This window comes from Stegostoma tigrinum, unplaced genomic scaffold, assembly GCF_030684315.1.
Source record: "Stegostoma tigrinum isolate sSteTig4 unplaced genomic scaffold, sSteTig4.hap1 scaffold_92, whole genome shotgun sequence".
Taxonomy (NCBI): Eukaryota; Metazoa; Chordata; class Chondrichthyes; order Orectolobiformes; family Stegostomatidae; genus Stegostoma; species Stegostoma tigrinum.
This window is the reverse complement of record NW_026728817.1, coordinates 1,045,444-1,070,454: the sequence shown is the minus strand read 5'-3', so window position 1 is coordinate 1,070,454 and position 25,011 is coordinate 1,045,444. Positions and strand designations below refer to the sequence as shown.

General features: G+C 51.0%; 1 non-coding gene across 1 annotated transcript; it reads left to right on the top strand.

Annotated features, from left to right (window-relative positions):
- The first annotated feature begins 24,534 nt into the window (after positions 1-24,534).
- trnas-gcu (transfer RNA serine (anticodon GCU)) lies at positions 24,535-24,616 on the top strand. Its single transcript has one exon. It is a non-coding gene; the product is annotated as a tRNA-Ser (tRNA).
- Positions 24,617-25,011: the final 395 nt, after the last annotated feature.

Sequence of the window (25,011 nt, the reverse complement as noted above, 5' to 3'; positions counted from 1 at the left end):
GATGGAGACACGACCACCACACTGCAATAGCCCCCGAATTTGCAACATTATTCTCCTGTGTGTTTGCCCCTCAACCTGTTCTGGCATGCTGTGACACAGGAAGGACTTGAATCAAGAACTTCTGTTCCAGAGCTGGGGACATTAACACAGGTTCAGGGGAGGAAATCTAACCCAGTGCTCTGCCTCAGTGGTATGGGCGCTACCCAGTAGACAAGACCTAAACCGTGCCCAGAAATTGGGCCACTTTTTCAGTGACAATTTTCAGCTAAGTTTGGATTTCTTAAATTCTGGTCGATATTATTGATTTACTGTGGGAGTCCATTCATAGCAGGAACAAAATCAAAGTTGCTGGAAAAGCTCAGCAGGTCTGGCAGCATCTGTGGAGGAGAAAACAAAGTTAACATTTTGCGCCCGGTGACACTTCCCCGTAACATTCTGTAACAGACGTTATTTGAGAACAGTTGGATGTCAGTTAATTGAACAAAAGATTAGATCCCAAGGGAAAAGAACCCGTTCCAGGGAGAAGGAGACACTGTTTCAAAATCCCCTCAGGTAGTTAAATTGGGTGAATACATTTTCCCTGTGTTCATGTTTCTTCACAACTGAAAATTGACCACAATTTAGACAAAAAAGAAACAAAAATGTCCAACATCTGTTTGTCTTCAAGGAACTGGGAGAGAATCCTTCAGGAAGGCAAAATTTTCACCCTCTGTATCAGGAACTGTAAAGAAGTGACCTGTGCCTGCTCGCGAGTGATCGAGTGTGTGGGAATGCTCTAGAAACCATCCGTTCTTCTAGATGTTTATTCACGTATTTAGGCAGGGAGTGCTTCTTGTGTTTTACGTTACATTTCCTGTGAAAAGATTGAGACATTACGATTTGTTATTTCATTTTCATTTTTTTTTCAATAAATCAGTGATACATTTGAAAATGTCACTGGGTCCTCAAACAAACTGGTAACTTTGCCTCCAGGGTGTTGTATAATTTGTTTGTTTTCCTTCCGCACAGTTGATCTAGTGACAATTTACGTCCTTCTTTATAAAGATTGTGGATTGTCTCCATGTGTCAGACGTTACCTGGGGGCCATGGCAGTGGCAGATCTATTGGCCATTATCCTCGACCTGATATTGAGAAAAATTCCAATTGTTTATCGGGAACAGTTTTATTTCCTGGTGCACATCCCTGTGTGTAATATTCACGCCGTCCTGCTTTATGTAGCCACTGACTGTTCTGTCTGGTTCACCGTCACTTTCACCTTTGATCGATTTGTGGCCATTTGTTGCCAGAAGCTGAAAAGTAAATATTGCAGTGAGAAAACGGCGGCTGTGGTTCTGGGAACAATGACTGTGCTGAGCTGTTTGAAGAACATTTTCTGGTATTTTATGCTCACAGGTTGGTATTGGCTGAGAAACCACCCCTGGTTTTGTTTTGTAACAGCCGATGTTTATGGCTCTCCTGTCTGGGCCAGAATCGAGTTCCTCCACCACATTCTAACCCCAGGACTCTCATTTCTCCTGATTCTGCTGCTCAATGTTTTCACCGTCAGACACATTTTAGTGACCAGCAGAGCCCGCAGGAGACTCCGGGCTCACACCAATGGGGACGGTCAGTGTGACACAGAAATGCAAAATCGAAGAAAATCCATCATTTTACTGTTTGTGATCTCAGCCAATTTCATCCTGTTCTGGTCAATGTTAATGGTGTATTCTATATGGTACCGGATGTTTAATTTGAGGTATAACTCGATGTATCTACATCACTTCGTGCAGGAACTGGGCTTCATGCTGCAGCTCCTCAGTTGCTGCACAAACACCGCGATTTATGCCGTGACCCAGACTCAGTTCAGGCAGCAGCTGAAGAATGTGCTGAAATATCCCTTTACCCAAATTCATCAATCAATCAAATTCACTCATTAATCAATCCATCCAGGATTTTCTCATTTCAGTTCAATGTTTCAGCAATGAAGCAGCCTGTCGCTATGGTAACAGACTGAGGGTATTGCTGGCTTATCCATCCTTATCCCACAGGGGGTCACAGGGAAACATGTCAATGTTTCTCTCAACTCACAGGCCAAAGAGAAAAGGCACCGTTCCACTGACTGCATCCATAACTTCAATATGTAATTAATGTTCATTAAAAAGTGCCAAGCAGCACAGCAAACTATATTGTTGTTTGTCTCTGTGTTGAAGAAGCTCATCTGGAGAGAGACAGACCCGGCCCCAAGGGAATAGGAGGATTTTGAGACTGAGCTCGGAAGTTGGGTTTAAGTCACTCTGTCCTTGCATTCACCTCTGGGATATCTCTGTCTCTTTCTCTCTCTCCTGTCCCTTCTCGCTTGCGCTCTCCCTCTAAGACCCACATTTCTCTGTAACCCCAGCACCCCATCCCTCTCTCCATTCCCTTCCTTCTCTCTTTCCACCCACCCTCCCCAACCCACTGCCTCCCTCTGTCTCTGCACCCTGTCTGTCTTTCCCTCCTCCTCGAATATCCGCACCCATTTCTCTCACTCTCTGCCTGTGTGAACCCCATCTCCCACTCTGTATTTTTCCCTCTGACCCCACCTCTCCCTAATACCCTTTCCCACTCTTTCCCTCTCTCTCCCCTTCCCCCTCTCTGTCCCCATTCCCCTCTGTATCCTTTGTTTCTCTCCTCCCGCATCGCTCTCACTCTGTTTCTCCAACCTTGTCTCTACTCTCTATCTCTGACCCACTCTCTCTCTCACTCTCCCCCACCCCTTCCTTGTCCTCCCTTCTCCCTTCGAGTCCCTCACTTGCCTTTGTAATCCTCTGGCTTCCTGTCCCCCTGGCCCCCAGCACTGTATCTGGCTCTCTGAACACCGCCCCCCTGTACCCCAGGCCCTGCCCCTATCGCTCTCTCTCTCTCCCTCCATCCTTGTTGCTCTCTCACTCCCTTCCTCCCTGTCGCTCCTTCCCTGCCTGTCCCTCATTCCATCACTCCCTCCCACTCGCTCCTTCCAAGTCCCTTGCTCCCACCTCACACCTCCCCATTCCTCGCTCCCTCGCTGTCCCTCTCTCCCTCCCCGTCCCTCGCTTCCTCAGTCCCTCCCCGTTGGTCACTCTGTTTCCCTCGCTCCCTCTCCCTCCCTCCCTCCCTCCCCTTCCCTCACTGTCTCATCATCCCTTGCCCCCTCCTCATGCATTGTTCCCTCACCATCCCTCAGTCCCTCCCTCCCCTTCTCTCGTTCCCTCCCTCACACTCTGTCCATTGCTCCCTCGATCCCCATTCCTTATTACCTCTGCCCCTCACTCTCCATCCCTCGCTCCTTCCCTCCATCTACATCCCTCACTCCCTCCCTCCGCATCCTTTGCTCACTTGCTCCATCCCTCACTCGCTTGGTTCCTCCTGGTACCTCGCTACCTTCCTATCCGTCGCTCCCTCGCCCCCCTTGCTCACTCACCATCCCTTACTCCTTCCCCATCCCTCACTCTCTCCCTCACCGTTCCTTGTTTCGCCCCTCCCACCACATCTCTCCCTCACTCACTTCCTCACTCTCTCCCCATCTCTCAATCCCTTGCTTCCTCCCCGAAACTCATTCCCTCCCCTTCCCTCACTCCCTCACTCACTCTGACTCCATTCCTTGCTCCCTTGGCATCCCTTGGTCCCTCACTTCCTGTCCCTTGCTCCCTCCCTCACCGTCCATCGCTCCATCCCTCCCCATCCTTTTCACCCTCCCTCTCCGTCCCTCACTCCCTCCCTCTCCATCCCTTCCTCTCTCTCTCCCCATCTCTCGCTCCCTACGTCTCTCCCTGTCCTTTGATCACTCACTCCTTCCCCATCCCTCGCTCCTTCCCCATCCGTCGCTGCCTCCGTGCTTCTCACTCCGTTACATCCTTTGCTTCCTCCTCATCCCTCCCCTTCCCTTTCTCCCTCCCCCCCACCCCTCTCTCAATCCCTCGCCATCAGTTGTTCCTTCGCTCCATTGTTCCCTCGCTTTCACTCGTTTCCTCCCTGTCCCTTGCTCACTCATGCCATCCCTCACTCCCTCGCTCCATCTCTCACTCATTCGCTCTGTCTTTCGCTCACTCACTCCGTTCCTCACCCACTCTCTCCCTCACTCCCACCCCATCCCTCACTCTGTCTTCCCTCCCTGTCCCTCACTCCATTGCTCACTACCTCCTTATCCCTCATAGTCCCTTGCTCCCTCCTTCCCTCTCTATCCCTGCCTCCCCATCCCTTGTTCCTTTGATCCCTCCCTGATTGTCTCTTCCTCCCCATCCCTCACTCCTTCACTTCCCGTCGCTTGCTCCTTCCATCACCATCCCTCCCTCCCTCCCCGGCCTTTTCACCCTCCCTCTCTGCCCCTCCCTCCCTGTGCCTTTCACCCTCTCTCCCTGTCCCTCCCTCCCTCCCCGGCCTTTTCACCCTCCCTCTCTGCCCCTCCCCCCCTGTGCCTTTCACCCTCTCTCCCCGTCCCTCACTCCCTCGCCATCCTTTGCTCCCTCACTCCGTATCTTGCTCACTCGCTCCCTGCCCGTCCCTCGCACCCTCCCCTTCCCTTGCTCCTACCTCCTCCCTCACCCCTAACGTTAGTTGCTCCCACCCCGTCCCTCGCTCAGTCCCTCCCTGTCCTTTTCTCCCTCCCTTCCTGTCCCTCGGTCCCTCCCTCCCCATTGCTTGCAACGTTGCTGCCTTGCTCCATCACCCCTCCTTGACCCTCGATACCTCACTACATCCATCACCCCCTCCCTCTCCCTCACTCCCTCCCTGTACTTCAATCCCTATCTCCCCATAGCTCACTCCCTCCCAGTCTCTTGTTACCTCCCTCCATGACCCTCATTTCCTCCTCCGTTCCCTCGCCATGCCTTGCTCCCTCCATCTCCATCCATCGCTCCCTCCCTCTCCACTCCCTAACTGCCCCTCACTCCATCCCTCCCTCCCCATCCGTCGCTCCTTTGCTCCATCTCTTGCTCACATGCTCCCAAACTGTCCCTCGCTCCCTCCCCGTCCCTCACTCCCTCATTGGACCAAACTCCCTCGCTCCAACCCCATCCCTCGCTCCCTCATTCCCTTTCTCACTCATTTGGTCCGTCCCTCGCTCACTCACTGCTTCACTGTCCCTCACTCCCTCTGCACCCTCACTGTCCATTGCTCCCTTTCTCTCCTTCCATCATTCCCTTCCTCCCTGACTCTCCCTACCTTGCTCCCTCCATCTATGTCCTTCACTACCTCCCTCCCTGTCCGTTTCTCCCTCCCTCCCCAACCCTCACTTCCTGGCTCCTTCCCCATCCCCTGCTCGCTCCCAGTCCTTCGCTCGCGACCTTCCCTCACTCACTCACCCTCGCTCCCTCCCTGCTGCCGCCCTCCCTCATTCCCACTCAGTTCCTCGCTCCCTCCCTCGGTCCCTCCCCGTACCTAGCTACCTGCCTCCCCATCCTTTGCTCTCTCCCTCACTCCCTCTACTTCCGTTGCTCCCTCCCTTTCCATCCCTCATTCCCTCCCTAGCTCTGTCTCTATCCCTTGATCCCTCCCTTCCTCTCTTCCTCGTTCCCTCCCTCCCTCACTCAATAGTTACCCATCCGTCCCTCACTCACTCCATCCCTATCTGTCCCTCACTCTCTCCCTCTCCATCCCTCACTGCCTCCCTCACCATCCCTTTCTCCCTCCCACCTCGTCTTTCACTCATTCGCTCCATATCACTCCCTCACTCCCTCCCCATCCCTTGCTCCCTCACTATCCCTCGCTCCCTCACCATCCATCGCTCGCTCCCCGTCCCTCACTCCTTCATGTCCATCACTCTCTCCCCTTCCACCGCACGCTCCCCATCCCCTACTGCCTCGCTTGCTCCCTCCCCATCCGTCACTCCCTTGCCATCCCTTGCTCCCGCCCTCCCCGTCCTGCCCTCCTTCCATACCCGTCACTCACTCACTTCCTCGCTGACTGTCCCTCACTCCCTACCTCTCCCTCTATCACCGTCCCTTTCTCCCTCACTCCCTGTTTCTTTCTCCCTCCCTCCTAGTCAGTTGCTCCCACACTCTGTCCCTCGCCCCTTCACTCACTCCCTGTAACTTGTACCCTCCTCATCCCTCACTCCCTCCTCGTTCCTCACTCCCTCCATGTCCCTCATTCCCTTATATCTGCTGCTCCCTCACTGTCCCTTTCTCTCTCTTTCTCTGTCCCTTTCTCCCTCCCTTCCTGTCCCTCGCCCCCTGCCCCCACCCCGTCCCTCGATCCCTCACTCCCAGTCCCTTGTTCCCTCACTCACTCCATACCCGTCCCTCGCTCACTTGCTCCGTCACCCACAGCCTTGCTCCATCTCTTGTTCCCTCCCCATCCCTCGCTCCATCATTTCCTCCTCATCCCTCGCCACGTCGCTCGCTCTCTACCCATCTCTCCCTACCTCGCAGTCTCTCGCTCCCTCCCTCCCTGTCTCTAGCTCCCGCCCTCCCCATCCCTTGATCCCTCGCTCCGTACCTCGCTCACTTGCTGCCTCCCCGACCCTCATTCCCTCACCGTCCCTAACTCCCTCGTTCCCTCCTTTTCCATCGCTACCTCCCCGTCCCTCAGTCCCTCGCACCATCCCTCACTCCCTCGCTCCATCTCTCGCTGAATCGCTCCATCCTTGGCTCACTCGATCCTTACCCATCCATCCCTCACTCACTCCCTCCCTGTCCATCCCTCTCTGTCGCTCACTTCCTCCCTCACCATCCCTTTCTCCCTCCATGTGGTCTCTTACTCATTCGCTCTCTCCCTCTCCCTCGCTCCCTCCCCGTCCCTCACTCCCCCCATCCCTCACTGCCTCACCATCCCTCACTTCCTCACCATCCATCGCTCCCTCCCCATCCCTCCCTCCTTTGCGTCAGTCACTCTTTCCCCTTTCTCCGCACCCTTCCCATCCCATGCTACCTCACTCGCTTCCTCCCCATCTCTCACTCCCTTGCTGTCCCTTTATCCCTCCCTCCCCGTCCTGCCCTCCCTGTCCCTCGCTCACTACCTCCCTGGCTCCCTACCTCTCCATGCCTTGCTCCCTCCCTCCCATCCCTCACACCCTCCCAACCTGCCCATTGCTCTTTTGCTCCCTCCTTCTCTGGCTCCCTCACTCCCTTCTCATCTCTTGCTCCCTCACCATCAATCACTCCCTCCCCGTACCTCACTTCCTTATGTCCGTTATTCCCACCCCACCCCTCACTCCCACCCCATCCCTCGCTACCTCACTCACTCCCTCCCCACCCCTCATTCTGTCACCCTTTCTCACTCCCTCCGAACCCGATCCCTGGTTCCCTCCCAGTCCCTCGCTGCATTGCTGTCCCTAACTGCGTCCATCGCTCGGTCCCTGTCCCTCATTCCTTAATGTCCATCACTCTCTCCCTTTCCTCCGCAAACTCCCCATCCCATGCTGCCTCGCTTGGTCCCTCCCCATTCCTCACTCCCTTGCCATCCCTTGCTCCCGCCCTCCCCATGCATCCTGTCCCCTGCTGCCACCCTCTGTCCCCGTCCCTCACTGCCACCCATCCAGCCCCTCGATCCCTCCCTCCCTGACCCTCGCTCTGTCCCTGTCCTTGGTCTCTCCACGTCCCTCACTGCCTCGCTCACCCCGTCTCCACCCCTCGCTCCCTCAACATCCCTCACTTCCTTCCACCCAGATCCCTCAGTCCCTCCTAGTCCCTCACTTCTGCGCCCTCCCTAACTCTCTCACTCCCTCCCTACCTTGCTTGTTCCCTCCCCAACACTCTGTCCCTCACCATTTGTCGCTCCCTCCCTCCCCATCCCTTGGTCCCCCGCTCACTCGCTGAAACTCCGACCCTTGCTCCCTCACTCCCTCCAGGTATCTGGCTCACTTGCTCCGTCCCTTGCTCAATTGCTCCCTCCCCTTCCCCTGCTCCTTCCTCGTCACTCGCCTCCTTGCTCCAACTCTCGCTCACTCATTCTGTCCCTTACTCACTCACTCCCTACCCAACCCTCACTCCCTCACTCCTTCCCAGTCCCTGACACCCTCGCTCCATCGTTCACCTCTGCGCAAATTCTCTCATTCAATCCATCTCTATCCCTTGATCCCTCCATCACCATCTCTCCCTCCTTCCCTCTGTGTCCCTCTGTCCCTCTCTTACCAGCCCTTTCCTCCTCATACCCTGTCCCTCGATCATTTCCTCCGTCCCTCTTACTCACTCCCTCCCTCTCTCCACATCCCTTGCTCCCTTGCTGTTTTCCCAAACCTTGTTCCCTCACTCCCTCCACGTCCCTCACTCCCTCCCCATCCATTACACCCTCGCTCTCTCCCCATCCCTTGCTCCCTCGCTTCGTCCCTTGCTCACTCGCAGCCTCCCCAAACCTCATTCCCTCACTCCCTCCGCATCCCTCACTCCCAGTCCCTCACTTTGTCACCATCCGTCGCTCTCTCCCACCCTATGCCTCGCTACGTCACATGCTCACTCCCCAACCTTTACTCCCTCGCTGTCCCTCACTCCCCATCCATTGCTTCCTCCCTCCCTTCCTGTCTCTTTCTCCCTCTCTCCTTCCCTCACTCACTCGCTGCCTCTCTGAACCGCGTTCCCTTCCCATCTCGTGCTGCCCTCGCTCACTCCCTCTCTGTCAATTGCTCCCTCACGATCTGTCACTCCCTCCAACCCTGACCCTTCCTCCCTCCCTCTCTGTCCCTCGCTTCCCCCCTCCCAGTCCCTCTCACCTTCACTCCGTCCCTGGCTTCCTCGCTATGTCTTTGGGTCCCTCGTTCTCCATCCCTTGCTCCCTCCCTCCCCTTCCCTCACTGTCCCTCTCTCACTCCCACCCTGCCCGTCCCCCGCTCCCTCTGTCTCTGTCCCTCACTGTCCCTCCTTCACCATCCCTTTCTCCCTCCCACTCTGTCCCTTGCTCATTTGCTCCCTCCCTCTCCCTTAGATCCCTCCACATCTCACTCCCTCACCATCCCTCGCTCCCTCATCATCCAGCGTGCCCTCCCTGCCCCTTGCTCACTTTCATCCATCACTCCTTCCCCGCCCCTCAGCCCTTCCACGTGCCTCACTCCCTTGCCGTCACTGACTCCCTCATTCCCTCCCTGGCCCTCGCTCCCTCCCTCTCCCCTCCCTTGCTCCCTCGCTCCGCTCCTCACTATTGCTGCCTCCCTGACCCTCATAACCTCGCTTCCTCCCTGTCCCTCCCTCCCTAGCTGCCATTAACTCACTCACTCCCTACCCATCCCTTGCTCACTTCCTGTCCCTCGCACCCTCGCTCCATCCCACACTCCATCCCTTGCTCCCTCGCTCACTCTTTGCCTCTCCGACCCTTTTTCCCTCTCTACCTCCCTGTCTCTTGCTCAATCGCTCAGCCCCTCGCTCCATCACTCCCTCCTCATCACTCACTCCTTCACAGCCCATTTTTTCTCCCTCCCTGTCCCTCTCTCACTGTCCCTTGCTCCCACCTTCCCCAGCCCTGAGTTCCCACTCCTTCCCTGTCCCTTGCTCCCTCACTCTGACCCTCAGTCACTCAGTCTGCCCCTCAGTCCCTCGCTGTACCTCACTTCCTCCTCGTCCCTCACTCCCACCCAGTCCCCACTCCCTCTCCATCTGTCACTTCCTCCGTCCCACACCCTCGTTCCCTCCCTCTGAATCTCCATCCCTTGCTCCCTCACAATCCCTCCCTAACCGTCCCTCACTCCCTCCCCTTCCCACACACTGTCCCTCGCCCCCTCTCTCACTCGGCCCATCCCTCGTTCACTCGCTCCCTCAATCCCTCCCCATCCCTCAATCCCACCCCGCCTATCACTAGCTCCCTCCCCATCCCTCCCTCTGTCCCCATCCATTTCTCCCTTCCACTTCACCCCTCACTCCCTTCCACCCCGTCCTTTTCTCCCTCCCTCCCCATCGCTCGCTACCTCCTTCACTCCTCATCCTATGCTCCCTCACTCCGTCCCTCACTAACTTGGCCCCTCCCTATCCCTCACTCCCTCCCTCTCTGTTCCTCATTCACTCCCTCGCTCCATGTCCCTTTCTCACTTGCTCCGCATCCCTCACCCCCTCTCCATCGCTTACTTCCTCACTCCAGCCCAGCCCTCGCTCCAACCCCGTCCCTTGCTCTCTCCCAGCCCACCCTTTGCTCCATCTCTCGCTTCCTCCCCATTCCTCGCTTACCCCCCCCTCACTCTGTCCCTCGCTCCCAGTCCCTCGGTCCCTCGTTTCGCATTTCTCCCTCCCCGTCCCTCGCTCCCACCACCCTCACTCACAAAGTGTCACTCGTGCCCTGCCCATCCCTCACTCCTTCCCTTTCCCTCACTCCTTACCATCCCTCACTCCCTTGCTCCCCATGCCTCATTACCTCTCTCCCTCTCTCTCCATCCCTCGCTCCCTCCCTGTCCCTCACTTCCTCCCTCCGTCCCTCACTCCTGCCCCATCTCATGCGCCCTCTCCGTCCCTCGCTCCCTTGCTCCGTCCCTCGCTCTCTTGCATTGTTCCGCGCTCCATTGCTCCATCCCTTGTTCACTTACTTCCTCACTTACTCCCCATTCCTCAATCCCTCACCATCTATCACTCCCTTGCTCCTAATACTTCATTACCTCTCTCCCTCATTCCATCCCTAACCCTCGCTCCCTCCCCTTCCCTTGCTTCCAACCAACCTGTCTCTTGTTCCCTCCCTCCCTATCTCCTGGTCCCTCGCTCCATCCCTCTCCTTCCCTTGCTTGCTCGCTCCCTCCCTGTCCCTCGCTCCCTTTCTCTGTTCCTCACTCCCTCTCTCCATCCGTCACTCACTCTCTTCCCCGCTCCCTCTCCATCCCTCACTCTCTCCCTCCCTCCCTGTCTATTGCTCCCTCACTCTGTCCCTTTCCCACTCGCTCCCTCCCCGACCCTTGTTCCCTCACTCCCTCCCAGTCCCTCGCACCCTTGCCATCCCCATCTCACTCGCTCACTCTCCATCCCTCGCTGCATTCCTTTCTCCCACACCCTTCCTCCATCCCTCGCTCCATCCCTCATTCACTAGCTCCCTACCCATCACTCGTTCCCTCTCTGTCCCTCGCTCACTCCCTCTCCGCCCCTCGGTCCCCTGTGCCATCGCCCCTCCCAGTCCCTCGCACCCTTGCCATCCCTATCTTACTCGCTCCCTCTCCATCCCTCGCTCCATCCCTCATTCACTAGCTCCCTACCCATCACTCGTTCCCTCCCTGTCCCTCGCTTACTCCCTCTCCGTCTCTCGGTCCCCCGCTCCATCGCTCTCTCCCCGTCCATTGCACCCTCCCCTCGCTACCTAGCTCGCTCCTTCCCCGTCCCTCAATCCTTCACTGTCTCTCAATCCCTCCCTATCCTCGCTCCCTTCCTCACTGGCCCTGGCTCCTGCCTTTCTGCCCCTGCCTCCCTCCCTGTCCCTCGTTCAGTCCCCATCCGTCCATCTGTCCCCATCCCTTTCTCCCTCCCTCTCCATGCCTCACTCTCTTCCACCCCATCCTTTTCTCTCTGCTCCCCGCCCCTCACTACCTCCCTCACTCCTCGTCCTTTGCTCCCTTGCTCCATCCCTCACTCACCCGGTCCCTCCCCATCCTTCGCTCCCTCCCCCCTCGCTCACTCCGTGTCCATTGCGCCCTCACTGTCTCCCACCCCCTCTCTCTCCCTCACACCCTCCCTCCACGTCCCTTGCTCACTCGCTCCCTCACTACCTCCCCATCCCTCACTCCCTCGCTCCCTCCCCTTACCTCGCTGTCTCACCATCCCTCGCTCCCCTCCTCCCGGTCCCTCCCGCCATCATTTTCCATCCCTTGTTCGTTTCCCATTTCTCATTCCATCCCTGTACCCACTCCTTCCCCATTCCCCACTGCCTCGCTCGCTCCCTCCCCACCCCTCGCTCCCTTACCATCCCTTGCTTCCTCTCACCCCAATCCCTCACTGTCTCACCCTATCCATCCCTAGCCCTCGATCACTCCCCATTTCTCACTCCATCGCCGTCCCTTGCTCTCTCCCAGTCTCTCGCTCCATCGCGGCTCCTAACTCACTCATTCCCTCACTGTCACTCTGCCCCTCGCTCCTTCCCCATCCCTTGTTCCCTCCTTATCCCTGTCTCACTCCATCCCAGTCTCTCGCTTCCTCCTGCCCTCCCTGTCCCTTGATTCCTCACTCCCTCCATGTCTCTCGCACCCTTGCTCTGTCCCTTGCTCACTCACTTCCTTATTCCTTCCCGGTCCCTCACTTCCTCGCTCCTTCCCCATCCCTCATTCCCTCATCGTCCTTTGCTGCCTCCCTCCTGGTACCTTATTTCCTGCCCTCCACATTCCTCAGTCCATCCCTCCCTCCTGTTCCTAGATCCCGCACTGTGTTCCTTATTTCCTCGCTCCATCCCTCGCTCACTCTCTTCCTTACTCCCTCACCATCTCAAACTCCGTCGCTCCCTCCCCGTCCCTCACCGTCTCTAAATCCCTCACACCCTCCCTGTCCCTCACTCCCTCCCTCACTTGCTCTCTGCCATCCCTCCCTCCCAATCCCTCACTCCGTAGGTCCCTCCCAGGAGGGAGGGAGGGAGCGAACCCTCCCTCCCCGTCCATCGCTCACTCCCTCCCTATCCCTCCATCCCTCCCACCGCCCCGACATTACCTTGGTCCTTCACTCCCTCCCAACCCTCCTTTCCTCCCTTGCTCCCTCCCTCTGCACTCCCTAACCACCCCTTACTCCATCCGTCCCTCCCCACACGTCGTTCCTTTGCTACATCCCTTGCTCACAAGCTCCCAACCTGTCCCTCGCTCCCTCCCCGTCACTCACTCCCTCATTGTACCTAACTCCCTCGCTCCATCCCCATACCCCGCTCCCTCGTTCCCTTTCTCACTCACTTGCTCCGTCCCTCGCTCACTCACTGCTTCACTGTCCCTCACTCCCTCTGCACCCTCCCTGCCCATTGCTCCCCTCCTCTCCTTCCATCATTCCCTTCCTCCCTGACTCTGCCTACCTCACTCCCTCCATCTATGTCCTTCACTACCTCCCTCCCTGTCCATTTCTCCCTCCCTCCCCAACCCTCACTTCCTGGCTCCTTCCCCATCCCTTGCTCGCTCCCAGTCCTTCGCTCGCCACCTTCCCTCCCTCACTCACCCTCGCTCCCTCCCCGCTGCCTCCCTCCCTCATTCCCACTCAGTTCCTCACACCCTACCTCAGTCCCTCCCCGTACCTAGCTACCTGCCTCCCCATCCCTTGCTCTCTCCCTTGCTCCCTCTAATTACATTGCTCCCTCCCTCTCCACCCCTCATTCCCTCCCTAGCTCTGTCTCTATCCCTTGAACCCTCCCTCCCTCTCTTCCTCATTCCCTCCCTCACTCAATCGCTACCCATACGTCCCTCACTCACTCCATCCCTGTCTGTCTCTCACTCTATCCCTCTCCAACCCTCACTGCTTCCCTCACCATCCCTTTCTCCCTCCCACCTTGTCTCTCTCTCATTTGCTCCATCTCTCTCCCTCACTCCCTCCCCATCCCTGGTCCTTGTCGCTCACTCCGTCTCTCTTTCCTTCCCCCTCCCTTGCTTCCTTGTTCCATCACTCCCTCCTTGTCCCTCGCCTCCTCACTCCATACCCATCCCTCCCACCCTCTGACTCAGCAGGTCTGGCAGCAGCTGTAGAGGAGAAAACAGAGTTAACGCTTTGGGTTCAGTGACCCTTCTTCAGAAAAGTTCTGAGGAAGTGTCACCAGAGCTGAAACATTAACTCTGTTTTCTTCCTCCACAGATGCTGCCAAACCTGCTGATCTTTTCCAGCAACTTTGCTTTTGATATAAATACCCAGGCCAGCTGGAAGCTCACCATCGTAGTCACTCCAGGGAGAGACTATTTACCTGCTAAATGTGTGGGAAGGGATTTGCTCAGTCATCACACCAGTGGGTTCACACTGACAAGAGGCCTTTTAAATGCTCTGACTGTGAGAAAAGCTTTAGGAGCTCTAAAGGTCTAATTCAATATTGACCTGTTCACACAGGGGAGAATTCGTTCAGCTGTTCTGCTTGTGGGAAGGAATTCACTTGGAGATCCAGCCTATTGTCACACAAAAGTCTTCACGGGGAAGGAAGCTTCATCTGCTCTGTGTCTCTGAAGTGATAGAATTCATGGTCTAGCCCAATGTCACACACTCGAGTTCACACTGGAGAGAGACTGATACCTGCTGTGTGTGTAGGAGGGGATTCACATCTTCATCGATTCTAATGTCACACAGTCAGATCACACTGGGGAGAGATCTTTTATCTAACATCCTGCAAAAAGATTATTATTATTATTATTATTATTATTATTATTATTATTATTAATAATAATCTTTTTGCAGGATGTTAGAAAGGGAAGATTTTTCAGACAGAAATTTCAAAATAACCATCACGTAAATATCCAAGGAGTCACTTAAATAAGTCACACTTGAATATCAGTGGCTTGAAACCATAGACCAAGAAATGTCGATCTGTTTCAAAAGATTTGAAACAACAGCAAGTTTTGAGAAGATTTGTAGCTCAGGTTCAGGTTCTGGATGTAAGTTTGCTCGCTGAGCTTGAACGTTCGTTTTCAGATGTTTCGTCACCATTCTCGTTAATATCAACAGTGAGCCTCCAGTGAAGCGCTGGTGTTATGTCGCACTTCCTAATTATGTGTTTCGGTTTCCTTGGGTTGGTGATGACATTTCCTGTGTTGATGTCATTTCCTGTTCTTTTTCTCAGAGGGTGGTCGATGGGCTCCAGATCAACACCATCAACCTCATCAGCAAGGACAACATCTTCAATCTATTGGACCTATGCCTTACCACCCACTTCACTTTCAAGAACAAAACCTACAGACAAACCAACGGAACACCCATGGGAAGTCCCATGACATCACCAAACCAAGGAAACCTAACCAGATAAATAGAAAGCGGGACACAACAGCAGCGCTTCGTCGGAGGCTCACTGATGATGTTACCGAGAATGGTGATGAAACGTCTGAAAACTAACCTTCCAGCTCAGCGAGCAAACTCACATCCAGATTTGAAACAACAGTTTGCCTGGAAAAGTACTGAGACGCATACATCCAAGTGATAGTCTTCCAGTGAACTGATGTACCTTCACCTCATCTCACAGCTGCAAGAAACATCATACCATTCACAGTAGGAACGTACAGAGACACAAGGCCTCCTATAATTTGGAGAAACCATGGGAATGTGAGGACTGTGAGAAAGGATTCCATTCCTTGTCAGTGCTGGAGTTTCATCAATGCAGTCACACGAAGCAGAGACCATTCACCTGCTCTGAATGTGGGAAGGGATTCTGTGATTCATCTGCTCTGTGAAAACACCATTGTGCTGGCAAAGGATAGAGGCTACTCACCTGCTCTGAACTTGTTTTTATTTATTCATAGGGTGAGGGCATTGCTGTCTACGCAGCATTTATTGTCCATCTCTAATTTCCCAGAGGGCAGTTTAAAATCAACCATATTGGTGTAGTTCGAGAGTCACACGTGGCGCAACCCAGGTAAGGATGGCAGTTTCCTTTCCTAAAGGACATTAGTGAACGAGATGGGTTTTTCCAACAATCGACAAAGGATTCAACGTCATCATTAGATTCTTAATTCCAGATATTTATTGAATTCAAATTCCACCATCTGCCGTGGTGGAATTTGAACCTGGGTCCCCAGAGTGTTAATCTGGGTCTCTGGGTTAACAGTCTAATACCACAGGCCATCGCCTCCCCCAGTGGCAATAAATTCCGCAAATAATTCATCCTGATGAAACACCAGTGAGTTCCAGCAGGGTAGAGGACGTCTACTTGTTTGGAGTATAGTAAAGTATTCACTCAGTTGTCCAGCCTGCACATGCATCAAAGAGTTCACACTGGGGAGAGACCATTTACATGATCTGGTTGTGGGAACGAATTCACTCAGTCATCTGCCCCAGGAAGACACCAGCACGTCCACACAAGGGAGAGGCCATTCAAATGCTCCAAGTGTGGGAAGTGGTTCAGCGATTCATCTGGGCCAACAGGTACACCAGCGAGACCATACTGGGGAGAAGCCATTCACATGTTCTGAGTGAGGTAATGGATTCATTCAATCATTCAGTCTGTCAAAGTATCAGAAAGCTCACAAATTATCCTAGGAGTTGGATCTGCTGTTAATCTGCATTACATATGCTGCTAGACAGCACATTCCAAAAACACAGCATCTATTGTCCAGAAGAAAAAGTGAAGCAGTTACATGGGACAGTTAGCACCTGCATGCTCGTCTCCATACTGCACACTATTCTCATTAACAGGATGGAGAAAGGGAAGATTTGCAGGCAGAATTCTCAAAATGACCATCACATGAAGATCTAATGGTGTCACTGAAATAACTGAGACTTGAATGTTGTAATCTTCTGTATTGGCTGTTCCTTTACTCTCAATGATTCAAAATCCAGGAACTTCTCCCAAACAACACTGTGGGTGACCCTACACCTCAAAGACTGCAGTCCCAGAAACGACCAACTTCTCAAGGAGGCCAGCTGGGATGGGCAATAAGTGCTGACCTAGACAGTGATACGATATCCCATGAATTGAATTGAAAAATGAGGGAAAATCACATCCAAGACTGAGCCATGTTCACTCTGACAGTGAGTAAAGTGGGAGGGTCAGAGGGTTTCTTTCTGCTGGACTGGCCACTCTCACCACCTTGCGTTCTGCGAAGCTGATTCTCTTTGAGCCTGGGACTGCAGATTCCCAAGGAATTGATCCCCAAAATCTGATGAAGTGAATCTATTTTGTCCTAGCTCAGAAATAACTATTTATTTGCTTATGGGTCATTGGTGACACAGGGGAGGCCCAGATTTATTGCCCATCGCTACCCGCCCTGGAGAGGATGGAGCTACCTATGGTCCATGTATTGTTGATAGACCCACAGTGCTATTAGGGATTCTTCCAGGAATTTGACCAAGCGACACAGAAGGAACATGTTATATTCCCAGGTTAAATTCAGAAGACACACAACACCAGGTTCAAGTTCAACAGGTTTATTTGAAATCATAAGCTTTCAGGGTGTTCCACCTTTGTCAGGTGAAGCGCTACTTTATTACACATCATAAGAAAGTGATAAAGTCAGTTGCAGGATCCAGAAATCTTGTGATTTCAAATAAACCTGTTGATCTTTGACCTGATGTCATCTGACTTCTGACTTTGTCCACCCCAATCCAACACCAGCATCTCCACTTCATATTTCCAGATCAGCACGGTATGTGGCCTAGAGGGGATCTAGCAGGTGGTAGCGTTCCCATGTGACTGCTGCCCCTGTCCCTCTGGATGGTAAAGACTGCAGTTTCAGAAGGTTCTGTTGGAGGAGCCTTGCTGAGTCACTGCAGTGCATCTTGTAGCTGGTACAGACTGCTGCCACTGTGCGTCAGTGGTAAAGGGAGTACGGGGTTGTAGTTTGGGTGCAAATCAAGAGGGCCGTTTTGTGTTCGATTGTATTAAACCTGATGTCAGTCTTTTGAAATAGAAAAGTCATATGAAACTGTTTACAAAATGAAATATTTATTTTTGACAGTTACCTCTGGATCAAACAAGTGCAAAGCATGTCTTGTAGGCATCATTACAAGTGATAAGACAAGACAACTTCAGAAAAAAAATTCTTCCCACTGCCAGCACTAACCCCTCTTCACCCTTTCCTGAACAATATATGCATGGTCATGCACATTTATTATGTAACAACATGTGTGTTGTTATTGAAAATGAAAATTAACATTTTATCAACTCTCTCCATGTCATCATTTTTGGTGAAATATAATTTCTAACCCAGACCCTTCTCTCACTTCACCCTGGTGCATTCTGTGTGGTTACAGCAGAGGCAGGGACAGGCTGCTCATACCCCTGCGCCCACTGCTCTGGCTCTCAGTGATAATGGGAACTGCAGGTGCTGGAGAATCCAAGATAATGAAATGTGAGTCTGGATGAACAGAGGAGGCCCAGCCACATCTCAGGAGAACAAAAGCTTTTGTGCTCCTGAGATGCTACTGGGCCTGCTATGTTCATCCAGCCTCACATTTCATTATCTGGGTCTCAGTGTTGTACGTTTCCCAAATACTGCTTTATCTTTACCAATGTAGAAGAAACCTAAATCTGAGCCCGACGGTTCACTTTCAGTCAGGAACAGATCATTGATTTGCACTAATCTCTGATTTGAAACACATTTCCAGCATTCTCCGTTGTTCTTCCTCTGACTCTAAACCCAGATGGAAACAATATTCTGTTTCATGTCTCGGCGCTGTGAGCCATGGAAGACAGTATCTGGGACACATTTCTGACACACAGCAGGATTAACCCACATCGTGGCTTGGCTGTCAATGAAGAGAGACGTGAAGGGGTAAAGTGCCATCTGACCACCTCAGCATGACCCTGAAGGATGTGTCCTTGCTGAAGATCTGTTGTTGCCGTATGATTTCCCACAAACGCCCATCTCTCGCCCAGCACTGTGTTCCCTCCCCGTCCCACCCCGAGACTGTCCTTTCTGAGCTGCAGGTGTTGTTCAAACCTCAGGACAAATGCAACAATCTACAGTGATGTGTTTGAAGCAAAGCTGACTTATTTTACATTTCTCTCGTGTAGTAAACTCAAGTTGAATTTTGGACGTTATAGCCATAATCAGAAACAAGCTGCAAATATTGGAACAAAAGTATTAGAAAATTTCAGTGCAAAGTAAGACCTTTCTTTATTAATTTGTGCGATGTGCGTATTGTTGGCTGGCCAACAGTATTCACCCTTGGCCCATCATGTGTGTGTTGGCTTTTTATCAACTTTACAGCTTTCTGGACTCATCATTTAGATCAACAATTTCAGACTGTGAACTCTGCCCCAATTTGTTTACATTTCTTGTTTCAATTTGTTTCTGTGTCCACTGCACACCTGGCTTCAGGCACATCTTTTGTTTATCTGTTTCTTTTCCAGCCCTAACTCCATTCCCTGCCGCCTTGAAGGACGAATGACATTTCTGCAGTATTATCTCTCCTGCCTTCCTCCTGTGGCATCTGCCTTTTTGCCCAATGTCTCACCCCCACATTGTACAGAATCTGTTACATTTCTGGTCACTGTCCTCTGTCAACTCACTGCGCCCCCGGGTTAGAGCTTTAAATTGTCTTTCTCCAGAAAGTATTTGAAATTGTTTTGGCTGCAGTTTTCCCCAGATTTTAATTTTGGAATCAAAAACCATGAAATTGTTCCAGAGTTGAGGTTTTTTTTGAGAGTTCATCCACAAATTCTCCTCTTTAGAGCTAAGCTGTGATCCTCCCGCAGTCTAAAAATGCAAGTTAGGTGGATTGGCCACACTAAATTGTCCCTGAGTATGCAGCTTACATGGTTGGGTTAGCTGTTGTAAATGTGGGGTTTATGGGAGTCGGGTGGGATAGAGAGTTAGTGAAGACTAGAACCACTGAATGTCCTCTTTCTGCACTGTCGGGATTCTGTGATCTTATCCATTTGTGATCATGGTCACATTTTCCTCATGACAGCCCACACATCACCATGTTCGTTCAGCTCAAGCTTTCATGCTGCCTTTGTGTTTTGAGAAGCTCTGTTGTTGGAATGGGAGCTTTCTTTGATGTGGCCTCTCTTCATACTTCCGCCCACTTCCCAGTTCCCTGTGTTACTTACAGCCACCTTTCAATTGCCCAAATGGGGGTTTTGAAGAGCGCAAAAGGCGAGTGGACTGAAATTGAGAAATTAAAGAGTCAGAATGAAAGAGGAAGTGGAAATAATAAAGATATTTGGTCGATCCCAGGGGAGTGAGGAAGGGTCACAGATGTTTCCAGACCTGCTGAGCTTTTCCAGCAACATTGCTTTTGTTCCAGGGAATCCTGGATCCAGGATTTTACTCCAGGATCATTCTGTTGTGACTGTTCACATGGTACTTTTGTTATTAATGTGAGGGGTGCGGGTGTTCCTGGCTGGGCCAGCATTTCTTGCTCATCTGTAGTTGCCCTTGGGAAAGTGGTGGTGAGCTGCCTTCTTGAACTGCAGCACTCTCCCTGCTGTGTGGTGACCCACAATTCTATTACGGAGGGAAATCCACGGTTTTGGCCCAGTGACAGTGAAGGAACTGTGATATATTTCCAAGTCAGGATGGTGAGTCATTTGGAGGGGAATGTGGAGGTGGTGATCTTCCCAAATATCTGCTGCCCTCGTTCTTCCAGATGGAAGTGGTCGTGGGTTTGGAAGGTGCTGCCTGAGGATCTTTGGTGAAAATCTGCAGTAGAGACAACATTCTCTGACGAGAGTCAAACCCGGGCAGGCAAAGATGGAGCACTGAATAGTAACAGACTTAGTTCAAACACAGGAGATTTGTTCAGCCAGTAATAGCACATAGTGTAACAGTCACGGATGTGAAGTGAGTAGTGAGGGGAAATATTGCCACGTGCTGCAGATGGAGAACTTTTATTGGAACAGAAGAAGACCATTCAGCCCCTCAAGCCTGTTCTGTCATTCAATGAGATCATTGCCTGATCTGTAGCCTAACTTTCAATTTCCAAAACCTACCAAACCTATCAATGAGGCATCCCTGAAACAGATAAGGTGAATATTGAAAAAAAAACATAAAACAAAACTGCAAATGCAGGGAAATCAGAAACAAAAACAGAAATTGCTGGAAAAATGCGGCAGGCCTGGCAGCATCTCTGAAAGAAATCCGAGTTACCCTTTCAGGTCCTGTGCCCCTTTGAGTGACCAGATACAGTTGACCATACCCTCCTTTCCTGTAACACCCTCCGGTACAGGTGATGGTGTGAGGGCCATGAGATTGTCAATAACAACTGAGAAAACAGCAGGGCATGCTGAATCAGAATAAAGCCCATTTTGTTCTTTCACTTTTAAATCAACTGCAACAATTTATTCACTATTGTTTCAGAAACAGGACAAGAGGCCAGAAAATCAACTCAGTGCCATTGGGCCTGGGAGCCATTGTTATTCTGACCTCCATGTGAATCCATGCTCTAGCAATTAGTTTGATTCTGAGCCATCCTCTGGGCAGTCAGAACGGATGATAAAAAGTTGCTGAGCTTCTGATGCCATGATCCCATGAACAAACAAAAGAAATATGCAATTACTGCAGTTACCTGTGATCACACTGGTGTTTTATCACGCTAAATGACTGAGTGATTTTTTTTTCCTCAGACACAGAGTAGGTGAATGACCTCTCCCCAGTGTGTATTTGCTGGTGTACAGTGAGGGTTGATGATGTCCTGAACCCAGCCCCACAGTGAGAGCACATGAATGGTCTCCATTCAGTGTGAGCATGTTGATGGTACATCAGTCCCCTTGAGCTTCTAGAGCACTTCTTCAATCTGCACATTTAAAAGGGTCTCTCTTCGGAGTGAGCCTGTTGGGGTTTCAACAGGCTGGATGACCGGGAGAAATCCTTCCCACACCTGGAGCAGGTGAATGGTCTCTCCCCAGTGCGGACCCATTGGTGTGTCAGCAGGTGGGATGGCTGAATGAATTCCTTACCACACGCACCACAGGGAAACAGCCCCTTTCCAGTGTGAAACCGCTGTGAATGCCTTCTCACACACAAAGCAGTTGAACAGTTTCTTCGTGGTGTGTTTGCAGCTTGGATGGGGAAATGTAACTCCTCCCACAGTCCTCACAGATCCACACTTCCCTGTCAGTGCGGCATTCCTTTAGTTTCAAAAAGGCAGTTGATCCCCTGAAGCCTTCGTCCACAGACTGAACCTGTGCACAGTTTCTCGTCACTGTGAATGGTGCATCCACCTTCCATAAACAAAGTCTGTTGATATTCAACTTACATGAATATGAAGCAATCCTGTCAGATCCTGTCCCTCGAGTGCACATCCTCTAATTCCAAAACAATGTGAAATTGACCAGAAACAAAAAAAAAGGAGCATAAGGTACCTCAAAAAGAAAGACAGCTTGCGAACACAAGGTATACGATCTGCTAATTTCTGGGGCTGGCACAGGGGTACAGAGACCTTAAACGCTGCCATCTTACCATTAAATCACCAACTAATTCACATGTGTTCATCAGGGATGGGAACCTATCATCTGATCAGGACCTACGGAAGACTCTTACCCCATTGGGAATAAAGAGAGCACTGGGCAGGGGTTGTGAACAGTCCATGCATTCAATGGGAGAGGCTGTAGCCCCTGTAAAGTGAACTGAAAGGGTTCCTGCCTTGTCGTTTGTTCAGGGCAATTAAATAAGAGCCTGCTTTAAGAAATTGTGCAAATCAGCTGTTCACAAGCTTCCCTAGTGCAATTGGTCAGCACTTGTAGTTCGTAAATGTGAGGTTGGTGGTTTGTGGTGGAGAGGTGCTTATCAATTCTCTGTTTAAAACACCAGGAAACGTAGAGAATTACAAAATGTTCAAATTGCAGATTAAACTGGAATAGCAAAAAGGAACACCTTTTTCCCTCCCGTTACTTCTTCAATCTGTAGTGTGTAGAGTGCTATTTGTTGTATCCACATCACAGCACATTTGTTCTTCATCGGCTAATGAAGCTCGTACCTGATCTATCTGATCAAATACATAGACCTTTTCAACCATTTTATCCAACTCCCTCACAATTTTAAACTTTTCGATCATTGAGACCATCGGCAAATTGATGCAGAAACAGAAGTAAGCCAGTCGGCTCATCGAGTCTGCTCCACTATTCAATGTTGTCATGGCTGCTCTGATAATCTTCAACTCCAATCTCCTGCCCCACGTGAAGAACCCTTGGTCTCCTGACTGATTAAACATCCATCTAGCTCAGCTTGAAAATAATCAACAATTCAGAGAGAGAATTCCAAACAATTACTGGGTTCTGAGCAACACAATTCCTCCTCGTTTCAGAATTAAATGGGCAATGCCTTGTTCTGAAATAGTGTCCTTTGGCCCTCAACTCTCACACTAAAGCAAACCACATGTCCATATCTACTCTTTCAATGTTCCAAAGAATATTAAATGTTTATAAATGTTATTGTGTGGTTATAAATCTCCCAATCCCTAGGCTCCGTTGTTCCAAGGAGAACAAACCCACACTAATCAAGCATTCTGTTCCATTTTATCCAGTCTTGGGAAAATGTCAGGTTATCTCCTGCAATGTCCATGAATATTTTTAAGGGAGATTTACAATGATTCTGTGAAACAAGTGGTTTAGCATTTATCAGGCATATGCAGGGTTCGGGATTTAGGGTCAGAATCAGATTTACTCGAAAATATAGAACAGAGGGGCATTGAGTTTCTCTGATTCCAGGCCAGGGAACTAGGATTATATGGTCGTCTGCAGCAGTAGTCACTTCCTGGTCTGAGGAAACCGCTGGTATAACTGTTGTAAAACTCAAACACTCATTGAAAATACACCCAATATTGCACTCCAGCAAAAAATAACATTTGCACATGAAAATGAATCACATTCACCAAGTGAATATAAGAAAGGAAGTCTTCATTTTAAGCACTACGAAATCAGAGTATGATGCGGACACTCAGCACTTCCAGTGCACTTCGAAATCTTGGACGGCCTCCGACTTCAAAACCATTTTTTCTACACTACTCGCTGAGATCTTGACTTCTTTAAAACCTGTTGAAATCTATCAATGACAGCCTTTTACAAACTCAGTACTTAGTATTCACGACTTTCCGGACTCAGAATTCCAAAGATTCTCCCTATTATGTGTTTGCCTCAGTTTGCTGTTTGGCAAGTATTCCTGTTGTGTGCCTAGTGCTGCTCCTGTCACGCCCTATAGCACTACGCTTATTTCCTGTTCCCTGAGGCCTCATTGTGCAGTGATGTGATCATTTTGTGGTCCTTACTGTATGATGTGGCTGCAGCTGCTCTTGTTCGAATCCGGCCACGGCATTAACTGTGGTACTCAATTTCCCCATAACATGTGCGAAAGGAAGACAATGAGGGATCAATATAAATTCCAGAGAGCATGCTCATGGAGGCGTGTTCACTGCTGATGTTGTGACAGTGAACATCACCCAGAGCAGCTTTTATTAGCATAGACCAGTGACGCTTGAAGGGTCAGGTTCGGGAAAATGACAAGACAGCGATGTTCAGTGCAACAGGTGTCATTTCAAAAGACCAGTTTCTGCATTGTGCAGCTCATTTGTTAGGTTTGCCTCGTTTAGCAGGTCGAAATTGTCTGCTCTGTAAACACGTACGAGCCATTAATATCTGTTGAGTAGAGAGCTGGTCCCAGTACCGACTTCTGGGAACAGCAGAATGTACTCTCCTCGAGTCTGAAAAACAATTCCTCACAGACAATGTCACGTCCCAGCTGTCACCAGGCTTTTCATTCAATCGGCTCCAATTCTTCGTTGAATTCAATTCAATAGATCGTAGAATCCCTACAGTGTGAAAACATGCCGTTGGGCACATCCAGTCCTCACCGACCCTCAGAGCATGTCACCCAGACCCATTCTCCAGAACCCACTTAATCTTGTCATTGACTAATTTCTTCATTTGTGTTCAGCTCATGACAGCAATGTGTCACAATAGGAGTGACCCACAGGTCATACCATACTCTGGAAATCATACCCCGCTGCATATCATTTCAAAAACACGAGGGAGAAATACTTGCTGCTCTGCACAGTTTAAGTGAGAGAAACATGAGGTTTTGATGAGATGACATGTCACCCTCTTTAAGTATCTGACGAGATGGCCGAGAGGTTAAGGCGATGGACTGCTAATCCATTGCGCTCTGCGCGCGTGGGTTCGAATCCCACTCTCGTCGCTTTTCCCACTTATTTCACTGCTGCTGATCTTCTTTCTGTATCATGAGTTTCAAATGAAGTGAAGCTTGAATCCAATTGTGTCAGTTTATCTGGCCGGAGATTCTTGATCAGTCGATTTTATTGTAAAGGTGAAATAAAGAGTTTGAACTTGTTGTCTAACATCTAATCAAGTGCAGGTTGAATTCCAACAATTATAAGGAACATGATTTTCCTTCCCATTATTCCTCCCAAGTTGTGCTCCAATGAATTTCCATCGAATGAAAGAGAAACTGGTAAAATAAATGTGACAAAATAGTGGAAGCACAGGTTTATACAGTGGGATTGTTGATGTGTATTTTAAACTAACACAAAGTTCTGACTGATATTTCAGACAATCCGTACTAAACCGACCGTG